This window comes from Haemaphysalis longicornis, unplaced genomic scaffold (assembly GCF_048455015.1).
Source record: "Haemaphysalis longicornis isolate Haplotype H1 unplaced genomic scaffold, Haemaphysalis longicornis Haplotype H1 scaffold_3, whole genome shotgun sequence".
Classification (NCBI taxonomy): Eukaryota; Metazoa; Arthropoda; class Arachnida; order Ixodida; family Ixodidae; genus Haemaphysalis; species Haemaphysalis longicornis.
The window spans coordinates 200,627,033-200,637,091 of record NW_027526335.1 but is presented as its reverse complement, the minus strand read 5'-3'; the positions used below and the strand labels follow the sequence as shown (position 1 = coordinate 200,637,091).

General features: G+C 48.8%; 1 long non-coding RNA gene across 2 annotated transcripts; it reads right to left on the bottom strand.

Annotated features, from left to right (window-relative positions):
• Positions 1 to 284: 284 nt before the first annotated feature.
• LOC144175928 (uncharacterized) lies at positions 285 to 8,119 on the bottom strand. 2 transcript variants are annotated; one of them, XR_013323718.1, is made up of 4 exons: positions 7,652 to 8,119; positions 4,806 to 5,246; positions 3,516 to 3,601; positions 285 to 712 (listed from the first exon to the last, which is right to left on the bottom strand). It is a non-coding gene; the product is annotated as an uncharacterized LOC144175928 (long non-coding RNA). The 2 variants fall into 2 exon arrangements; XR_013323719.1 differs by having other exon boundaries at positions 292 to 712; positions 5,039 to 5,246; positions 7,652 to 8,115.
• Between the last annotated feature and the right edge of the window lie 1,940 nt (positions 8,120 to 10,059).

Below are 10,059 nucleotides of genomic sequence, written 5' to 3'. Positions count from 1 at the left end.
ATACTCATTGTCGCGCGGGGGAGGATGTTGTGAAATAAGTGGATATCCTTCTCTCGTGCCCCACTATCATCATCAGAAGTATGTTGGATTAAAGGCACCATCGGGAGGGGTCTGCGCGGCTCGTCCCTTTCTCCACAGGAACCATTGTGATGTGGGTAAAAGTTTCAAGATTTTAGAGGTTTAAATTTGGGTTTTACACCCCTAGGTTGCCTAGTACGGGTGTGCCGCGGTGAAGGCTCACAAATTATGTGAATGAGTTCCCCGGATGCTAAATTTGGACAGGGAGGGGAAGAAATGCGTGCACAGTTGTAGTTGAATGCATTTATTTCACATTTTTCTGTCATTAGGCTGCTATGAAGATAACAAAATCCTGGAAAAAGAAACTAGAAACAAGTTCTCATATTTCATCACTGTCTTTGACCGTGACACACTCTACTTTTGGCTCTGTGTCCGTGCCGTCCGAGCCTTGAATTGCTGGCAGGAGCTTGTGGACCCCCAATAAACTTGTGCAACAATTGCCAAAACCCATTGGCAACAGCTGTGGTAGCATGCAAATCTGGTGCCACCCAGTTCAGGAGGGAAGTTGCCCCCCCCCCCCGAGGCGAAGCCACCGCCAGAGCTCTGGCAGCTGAATGCAGCAGGTAGATCCACAGCCAGTGCTCAAGGCCGACCTGGGTGCCAGGGAACGGCGGCTTTCTTTGCTGCAAAAACACTGAAAACAGAAGAGGAGGGAGGTGAGTAGGGTTCAGTTTGTAGCCACCAGAATGTCACTTGCAGCCACTGGGCAAGCAGTCTTGCAGGGAAGTAGAGGAATACTATGAAAATTGGAGGCGCTGCGGAGATAGTCCTTGTCGGAAGCTACGATTACTGTAGGATCGAGCCACTGATTGCGTGCCTGTTTGAAGTTAGCAGATTGGAGAATCGCTAGGGTGGTTTTGAGTACCTGCATAGAAGTACTTTGCATGCTAGTCGATGGGCCCTGTTTCCTCATATGCAGAAGCACGGCCACTCTACCCCCCCCCCCCCCCCTCACCCTTTTGGAGTGACAGGTAGATTGGTCTTGCAAACAAAATAACATTGTGAAAGCAGAAGTTGACTCACTGATCTGCGAAGAAAGTGCTTTGCACATGCTTGCACCGCCGTGTGTGAAGGGGACAACCTTTCTACTCTTGACTCTTTTACCCTGCCATCGTCTGTTCAGCATGAGAGCTAATTGGGTGGCACAACTAACCAGCTCCGACCTCTCCTCCCAGCGTAGCCTGGTAGAGAGGGCCCGGGTGGCCAGTGCAGGCCAGGGTATCCCGGACTAGAGGAAACCCCCCACCAGGCGGGTGCCCAGACAGCAGCACCTAAGGCTCGCACAAAAAAGTTTATTCCTCCTCCTTCTCCCTTTTTTTTTTTTTCGGTAATGGTGTTACGTTTACCAGTCTGTGGATGCCTAAAAATTGTTGCACGCCACTTTTCAAGTGGGATGCCTCACAAAATGCGGAACTGTGCTACCATGAACTGCTATCAAAAGAAAACTTTCAATATGACCGGCTGCAAAACATTTTCTTGACAAGGAAGTGGGGTGATTGGGGACATGGAAACGTAAAAAAGACAAGAGGTTGAGATTAGGAGAAAGCATTTTAAGCCGAGTAATACTATTATTTAAAACGTTACATTTCGCACTAAAATTCACGCAGGCAGAGGCAACGAAGCACCCCAAATGGGACATTCAAATGAATTAGGGGAATTCATTTGAATGTCCCGTTTGGGGTGCTTCGCTGGCGGTTTAATTTGTTCCTAGCTCCAGGACCGTTCCGCAACGTCTTTTTTTTACTTCACCGCAGACAATTGCAAGGTAGAAAGCATATGCAAGTTGCTGCTTCCAACTGCTGTGCCGACTCAGTTTCCGCCCTACCCAGCCTACACGTTGCCGCCCCGTGCCAAGGAGAGCAAAACTCTGTTTAGTGCTCTCTCACTTCATCAGTTCACGTAAGCCAGAATATCAGGGGAACCAGTGTCAGTAGCATAAGAGAAAAAGAGAAATGCCTTCGTATAGAACAACGCAACACTGAACGTGCAGCCAGTGGATACCACTAAGAAAACAGCTTCGGGCAAGCCTTCAGACTGTCAGAAACACTTGGAAAGTGGATTGAAAGCTGAACAATGCCAGACAACATTTGACCTGGTTAGATGAACTGCAGAGACTAACCAAGCGCTTGGAATAACAGTTCAGCAATATGGGGACAACTGAGCTGTGCAAGCTCTAAAGACCCTTCAGAATCTGCACAAGCAGGAAATAGGAATGCGAAATTTGTCGAACAGATTATCAACATCGATAATCATTTATTGGGGCGGAAGAACTGCGTGAGTGCAGCCTGCTTCTTGGAGCGCAACGCGCTGCTGGTGACTGCTTGCTCCACGGTATCGAAACAGTCGACAAGCACAAGACTGCTGCCCCCAATGGCACTGCAGCATCGCCGTAGCAGGGCCACGGCAGCGATGGCTTCGCTCGCGCTCAGAAGCGGTACGGAGTCCTCATTGTCTTCGACAGAGCGGAGACAAGCATGGATACAAGCAAACAATGGCGAACCCAGCGAACCGAGCAAGAAGTGCGCGCAGCGAGTTGCGCGGTCTTGAAGTTCGGTGACACCGCAGCCCGCAGCGCACAATGTATCGCTTTCGGCTCCAACGGCATGCATGCGTGGACCTGGTCCACTCTGCCACGGCCTGGCCATGGCCGGTTTGGATGCGCCCGAGCTCGTGCGGGACTCGCAAGCGACACTTGCGCCACCGCTGCGCACCGATATATTGCGAGACAGCCTGCCACATGCCTAAGGAGAGTGAGAAATCCCACGCGGAAGAGTTCGATATATCCATTGTGAGCAAAATCGCGTATGATATAAAAAGATTTAAATGCATGTAATTTTTACCGGAATTATACAAGGGTTTGATATAGGCAATAATTCAATATATCCATGTTCGATATAAGCTGGCTTTACTGTAATAACCATTGCTTTTTCTCTGTTCTCTCTCAGTGCTTGTTCCTTTGTACTGTGCCTGTTCCTGCTTCACGAACTTGCACTTATGTATTGGGATTTTGGTGAGCCACACCCTAGTAATCAGGGAGTGAGAATGACAAGCTGGCTTAGTTTTCAATTACAGATCATAGGACTGCAAATTATAGATGCAACAAGCAGTAAGCCAGCATATGTTAGGGCTTTCTTAGACCGTGGTTAGGGCACAAAACCCTGCGGTATTGTTTTGCTTTCACCAATGGCGTTTCGTCGCACTGTTCCATTACCACAACTTGTATCCAAGGCATTTTGCATTATACAATTAGGTGCAATGAAACTGCAGCGAAAGAACATGCAAGAAAACACACCGGACACCTACTGTAAAAGTAAGACTGTCGAGTGAAAGTGAAAGAGGGACATCTGGAAGTTTTAACTATAGATAAACTTTCCTAACTTCTCGGGATACTTTACGTTAACATGTTTAGATCTATTAAAAACACAAAGAACACTTACTTTTCTCAAAGCAGCGTTTGGTTTTCAACATGGGACCGTTCTTGCACCACAGCTGGAACCCTTGAGTGTTGAGGTGCTGATTCCCCCTGTAATACGCCAAGACAGATTTGAGGCACAAAAAGACTTTTGCATCAGCGTCCATGTAAAGAAGCTGTTGCACACCCAAATTTAGTGTGGTTGAATAATTTACTGCTTTTCTAAGCAAAAAGGTAATCAAATTTAAAGTTACTCAAAGGCTGTGCCAAACTCTAAAGCTCCCTTACCAAGTGATAGCCACTTCTATGCATTTCTTTAATCATGGATTTGTTTTTTTAAGGTGACAAAACATTGCCAACATTTAATAATGGCATCTGCATTGGCTGTATAGTCGATGTGCTTATTGCTTTACTATACTATACACTATACTTTAGTCGCCACTGCTTCCCTGCACAGTTGATTTTAATTAAACAAAAATTTGTTTTTCAAGACGGGTATGTTAGCCTTGCAAAGGTTGAGTACCCCAGCTGTTTCTTTTCTGTGCACAACGTGAGAAGGCGCCATCCTAACTACTCAGGTTTCGGACTGGTATCGCTTAAAGCTCAACAACCAAATGTTTCATCAAAATTGCAGCCCACAGGCAAGGCTTCCCAAAGTAGCGACAAAATATTGCACTGGCTTTCAACTGTCACATTTCCCGACGTCAGACACACAGCTGGCAGCGATCCTGTTCACCCTGTCATCTAAGCACTGCCTCCAGGTTTTCTGCGGCCCAAGAAGAAAGAGTGTCCCCACGTAGCTGTAGAACCCTGTTGTGGTGCTATCAGAACCAACTGCGCGGTTGCATGGGTGGCTGTGGTTGGCGGGAGAGGAAAAGGAAAGGAAATGCACTGGGGATATTTTGAGCTCGGCAGGGAGCTTACCCGCAAGGGATATCCTGTGGTACATGTATAGTCATCATGGAGGTATCGGCAATACTTAGTGTTAAGCGTCTGCGTATGGGATGCACATACAATGAATTTGAAAAAAAAACACAATGTGTTTAGTATATAAGTGCAATTGTAAAGAAATGCAGGTGTTAAACTCATTGTAATGCTACGGCCGAAGGGAAAGATCAAAGCTGGACGTGCACACAAATGCATTTGAAGTGTATCTTTTTTTTTTCTATGAGGTGCATTTGACAGCACAAAAAATAAAAGGACGCCGCCAATGACACGACAAAGAAAATAATGGTGAATGGGAGAACATTCGCAAAACAGGGCCCACTACTGTGGTTTATGGTGCTGGCTAGTGCTGGACACATGAACCACTCACGGTGTACCACAGCTCATGTGTGTGGTGCAATCAGTCACACCATTCACCGCAGGTGAAGGTTCTCAGGCTTGGCAGTGTCTTGCATGGCAGGATCAGCCACTAGCTGACACGAGACACTCAGGAACACCTCGAGCGCCAGAAAGGACGAGCCAGAATGTCAAGGACAAGTGTTAGCAGCGAAGCAGTTTGAGCCTGAGCAAAAACAAGCAAGGCACCACGAACTCGGGTCCCACCGCAACAGGAAGCCAGAGTGGGATGAAACAGCAGGGCCCTGAAGTCACTTGACCCATTCAGGAGGCCAGGCCCAGGCGGCCAATGGCAAGGGTCTTGGAATCCCGTGGCTCATCGATCAAACGTGTGGCACAGAGATCCGCCATTCCAACCATGCCCTGTCCTGGTTGTGCTTGTTCTCCCCAGGCTGCAAGATCTTTTGTGTAGAACCTGCGAGACATTCAATGATGAAAGTAGCCGGAAAAATGCTGCATCACCAATATCCTGCTACACTGAGTATGTAACACTGCTAGATTTCGACAGTTGCTTATGGCAGAGAACTCAGTCTTGAAATCTGTGTGTAACTTTTTGCACACCCCCGTTAGCACTTATGAATGCTCATGTTGTGTGACTGCACTGTGCAAGTGGTGGCATACTGCATTCATGTCTGTGCCCTTTCAGTACTGTGAACGTGAACACACTGAAAACAGCTCAAGGACGGAGTGGAAGGAAAAGACAAACACGGAGCACTGCCCGTACCTCATGTGCGCTGTTTTCGGTGTGTTCAGTTCATACTAACTAGCTCAACGTAGCACTCTAGTAAGAAGAATTGAACATGTTTGAATTTTGAGGTTGAGCTTTTCTGACCATTCAGGATTGAGAAAGTATTCACATGTATTTAACGTGCAATTTTTCCAACTAGTGACATGTTCTGCAAAGTCTGCAAAGCGCACATAAAAGCTTCTTTTCCAACCACTGGCCTGGTTTATTCACAACAAACAAAATCGTTCCTTTTCCCAAACTCTATGTTTGGAGAAAAACAGGGCAAGGGTGGCACATACATTGAAAGAAAAAGTGCAAAATACTGCTTCGACAAAGAAAAACAAAAGACAGAGAAGCTTGTTGTGGTGGAAAAACCGCTGAAATAGCAGGGACGAAGAAAGCAGCAGTCAACGCAGTCAACGCTCGAGCGCTTTCCCCACCAAGATGAATTCCAACTAGCCCAACTTTCCGTGCTGCAGCAGAGAAGTTCAGGAACCACATGACACACTGCTACGTCGCATCAGCCTGACAAGAAACTTCAAGGCGCTTTTCTGAATTCTGCCTGTGTGCACATTACTAAAGCCTCACTCACATCGTTCGGTCACATCAATGTGACTTCTGACAGTGAAAAATTTGTTCGTAGGCGCGTTTGTACAGTCGCCAGCAAAAGTTTGCGGGATGTGCGGCGCGTGGCGGAGCGGCGCAAAACTGCATTGCTGCGCCATCTGCAGCCAGCAAGCGCCGGGTCGAGGCTCAAAGAACTGGCGTGTTAGGCACGCTTTGCGCATGCCTGTCCTTTATTTGTCACCGGGAATCTCTGATCACTCGCTTGCCCGTGACATGCTTTCGATATTCGCGGCAGCCGCGGTGGCGCCGTGTGACCATCGCCGTCATTCTGCTATCACTGGTGCTACAAAATACCCAGCCCGCGGCCGCCGTTTGCGGGGCGCGCAACGTTGAATAAATCTTCGGCTATGTTCAGACTATCGACGCAAAAGCTATATTGTGATCCATGGACGTAAAAAGACGGCGTGTCATGCTGGTCGGTGGATTGAGACGTGAAATGACGTCATTCTTTAAAGTTAGTTACGACAGTTGCGGGCAGTCTGAACCCGGCCTTATCATTCAAGAGGCACTGCTGGTTGAATAGGAAATACTTTTATTTTATTTCTAACCTAAGCACCAATAAACTGTCAGCTGACCCACAATTGCGTTGTATTCGTCTCAGGGGTTAATTATCACAAAATTTCCTTTGGGGTAGTTCCAACAAAACAAGAGGTTCAGCCGTTTTCTGTAACTGTACATATCCTCCTTAGTCTGTCATGTATTGAATGCCGTATCGTTTACGGCTTCCCTAAAAACTAATTATGGGAAGTAAATGTGATTCGGCGTAATGCTAACGGTCGTCTTCGCGGCCAATTGCAGTATGATGTTTACATGAGACCTACATTACATTGAGAGCTAGATCTTTCCCCAGAAAGTTTGCTTTACCGCATGATTAAATTTGGCGACGCGACTTTTTTCTAAGCACCACACCGAGGTACGCAGTTTCCGCAGGTAGCCTTTATTAGCCCCTGTAAAATAAATTTAGTCGCGGACCATTACATCACTTCGAAGATAAGATTTATTGAATGCTGCGCGATGCGCAAACGGTGGCCGCGGGCTGCGTATTTTGTAGCACCAGTGATAGCAGACAACGATGGTCACGCGGCGCCACCCCGGCTGCCGCGAATATCGAGAGCATGTCACGGGCAAGCAAGTGGGCAAGTGAACACAGATGCCCGGTAACAAATAAAGGACAGGCATGCGCAAAGCGCGCCTAGCCCGCCAGTTCCTTGAGCCTCGACCCGGCGCTCGCTGGCTGCAGATGGCGCAGCAATGCAGTTTTGCGCCGCTCGGCCACGCGCCGCACATCCCGCAAACTTTTGCTGGCGACTGTACGTCACCTAGTCCCTCCACTGCAATTTCATCCCGCTCAATATGCCTAACGCGCAGCAGCTAAGGCCAAAAAGCACCAAACGTTATCGAGAAGTATAGTTTTCTCTTTCACTCGCCCAATATATCATATGGCATCCAAGTCGTTTGATACCAACCTGTTCGTATGTCTGGGCTTCGGCATTCGCACAGATGAACACGGTAGACTGCGTAGCGTATTGAGTGCTGTCTCGGCTGGCGTGCACGCCTTGGAGCTGCAACAAAAGCTACTTGCGTAGCGTGGGTCTTAACACCGAAAACACGGCAAGGAAGACTCCGAAGCCTTTAGAGGGGGATGGTGGACGCTTCGGTGTAGCGATTTGCGTGGGGTATTTAGCACCAAAAACACAAAGTACCACCATAACAACACGACGAAGATGTAAGGACACTTGAGAGAGCAGTGGCGCGGCGCAAAGTGCTTCTTTTTCACGCTGTATTCTTCTAAATCTAGCCGCGTAGCAACGAGCATGAGCGCGCCGAGTTAGTGGGCGCCGCCATTTGCATTAACCAAGGCTGACTGTAGCCATGACAACAAATAAACAATCAAAAACTTCCCGGACGTGACGTTAGAGGGTCACGTGGTGTGCGTCTAGGCGGCCAGCTTTGTCATTCTGCCCCCGGGGGCGTGTCAGTTAGAGATGGGCAAAACGGCTCACTTCAGTGAGCGGCTCAGAACGGCTCAGTTCACTGAAGTGAACCGGTTCATTTGAACGGTTCAGCGGTTCATTTAGGTTTGTAACCTGTGTTAAGCATCCATAATCTAAATTAGTACTCAATTGTTATTTAGTCATTTATTTTGTAACAACATCCGCCGTATTTGTGCTGAAAAGAATTGGCCTCACCATCATTACAAAGGTTTTTATGTGTCAGTGGTATTTCAGAATCACTCTCGGTCGATATATATAGAAGAAAATGCAACTTTTTGTCAACTTTATAACCTCACAAATATGATCTCTACTAGTGAGCTGTGACGCCAGAAAAAATGATTCTGGACATAATACAAGAAACTAATTTTAATATTGTGGTGGTGAACAACACTTTGTTCAGTTTATTCGAAGCGAGGTCGACGGGTCCGCTTTCTGGCAGCGATAATAGATGACGCGAAAGTTGCACACAAGACCCAGCTGGGTCGGCCGATACGCCTCTAATAACTCTACCGGAACGTGCCGACACGACTCCTTCAGAGCCATGCTCAGCACGATTCTCTAATCGAGCGAGCAGCCGCTGCACGTCGGTTCTTAGAAGAGCCGCTCTGCCAAAGAACCGCCGGGAGCCGATAATCGCCGCGGAACTGAGCGGTTAAGAAGATGCGGCTCGTTCCTGACTCGGACAACAGCTACACGCACAAATGTAACTGTAGTTATTCTAGTGAATTATATGGTCACAGGAGTTTATTTTCCTCTTACTTTGAAAATACAGACGCAGTTCGTTCACTGCTGCCATTGCGGCCTCCCGATCTGTCACTCACCGCCGCCGTCATCGCGGTTCCCAAATGGCGCCTCAGAAGACCCGCTTCGCGAAGAGCGGCTCTCGAAAAGAGCGGGAGCCGTTCTTCGGTTCTTCGGTTCAGTAACTGAGCGGAAAGAGCCGGAAGAGCCGATGAACGGGTCAAAACTGCATCCGGTTCTCCTGGCTCGAATTGTCTGCTCCCACGACAGGAGGCGCGCTGGAGGAGTTTGAAAAATTAGCCCCAGCCAGCCCGGCAGTACAGTTGCTTTCCCGCGCCGATAACAGATGGCGCAGAGCGACGGCTCATTTGACCCGGGTCTTCGGTTCTTTCGCTCAGTAACTGAGCGGATCCGCTCACCGGAAGAGCCGATGAACGGGTCAAAACTGCATCCGGTTCTCCTGGCTCGAATTGTCTGCTCCCACGACAGGGGGCGCTGGAGAAATTTGGAAAATTAGCCCCAGCTGGCCCGGCAGTGGAGTTGCTTTCTCGCGCCGGCAATAGCTGGCGCGAGAGAGCGTTGACCCGGCTTTTAGGCTCCGTTGGCTCTTTCTCCATGGTTTGCAGTACTGTGGCTCGCCCCGTTCGACACTGATCACTGAGGGGGCGAGAAGGGTCTCCCTCTCTCCAAAAGAACCGCCGCTCACTTTTACTGAGCCACGGCTCACTCGTTCTTCAAAAAGAGCGGCTCAAAAGAACCGGATCACTCCTGAGCGACGCATCTCTAGTGTCAGTAGTGCCGCGCGCCACGAGACAGGACGGATGGAACACGACCGAGCGCCTGGGCGGTCGCTTGCCATCGCCGCTCCCACTCCAGTTCCGGCCGGGCCTTGAGCACCCCAATAAATGCAGGAGAGCCACATCGCCTCACCGAGTCCACGGCTCCGCTTCCTACAAACGCATTAAATCAAAACATCGGAAAGACAGTCGGGGGGGGGGGGGGGTACTGATCTAACGTCTGGGGGTAATGAGCGGGTAATTTGTTCCATTCTGTTATAGTTCGGGGGATCGGGGGAAGAAAAAATGAATAAAGCTCACACTAACGCCTAAGACTTAAATGTACCGGGGCTGTAGCGGCCT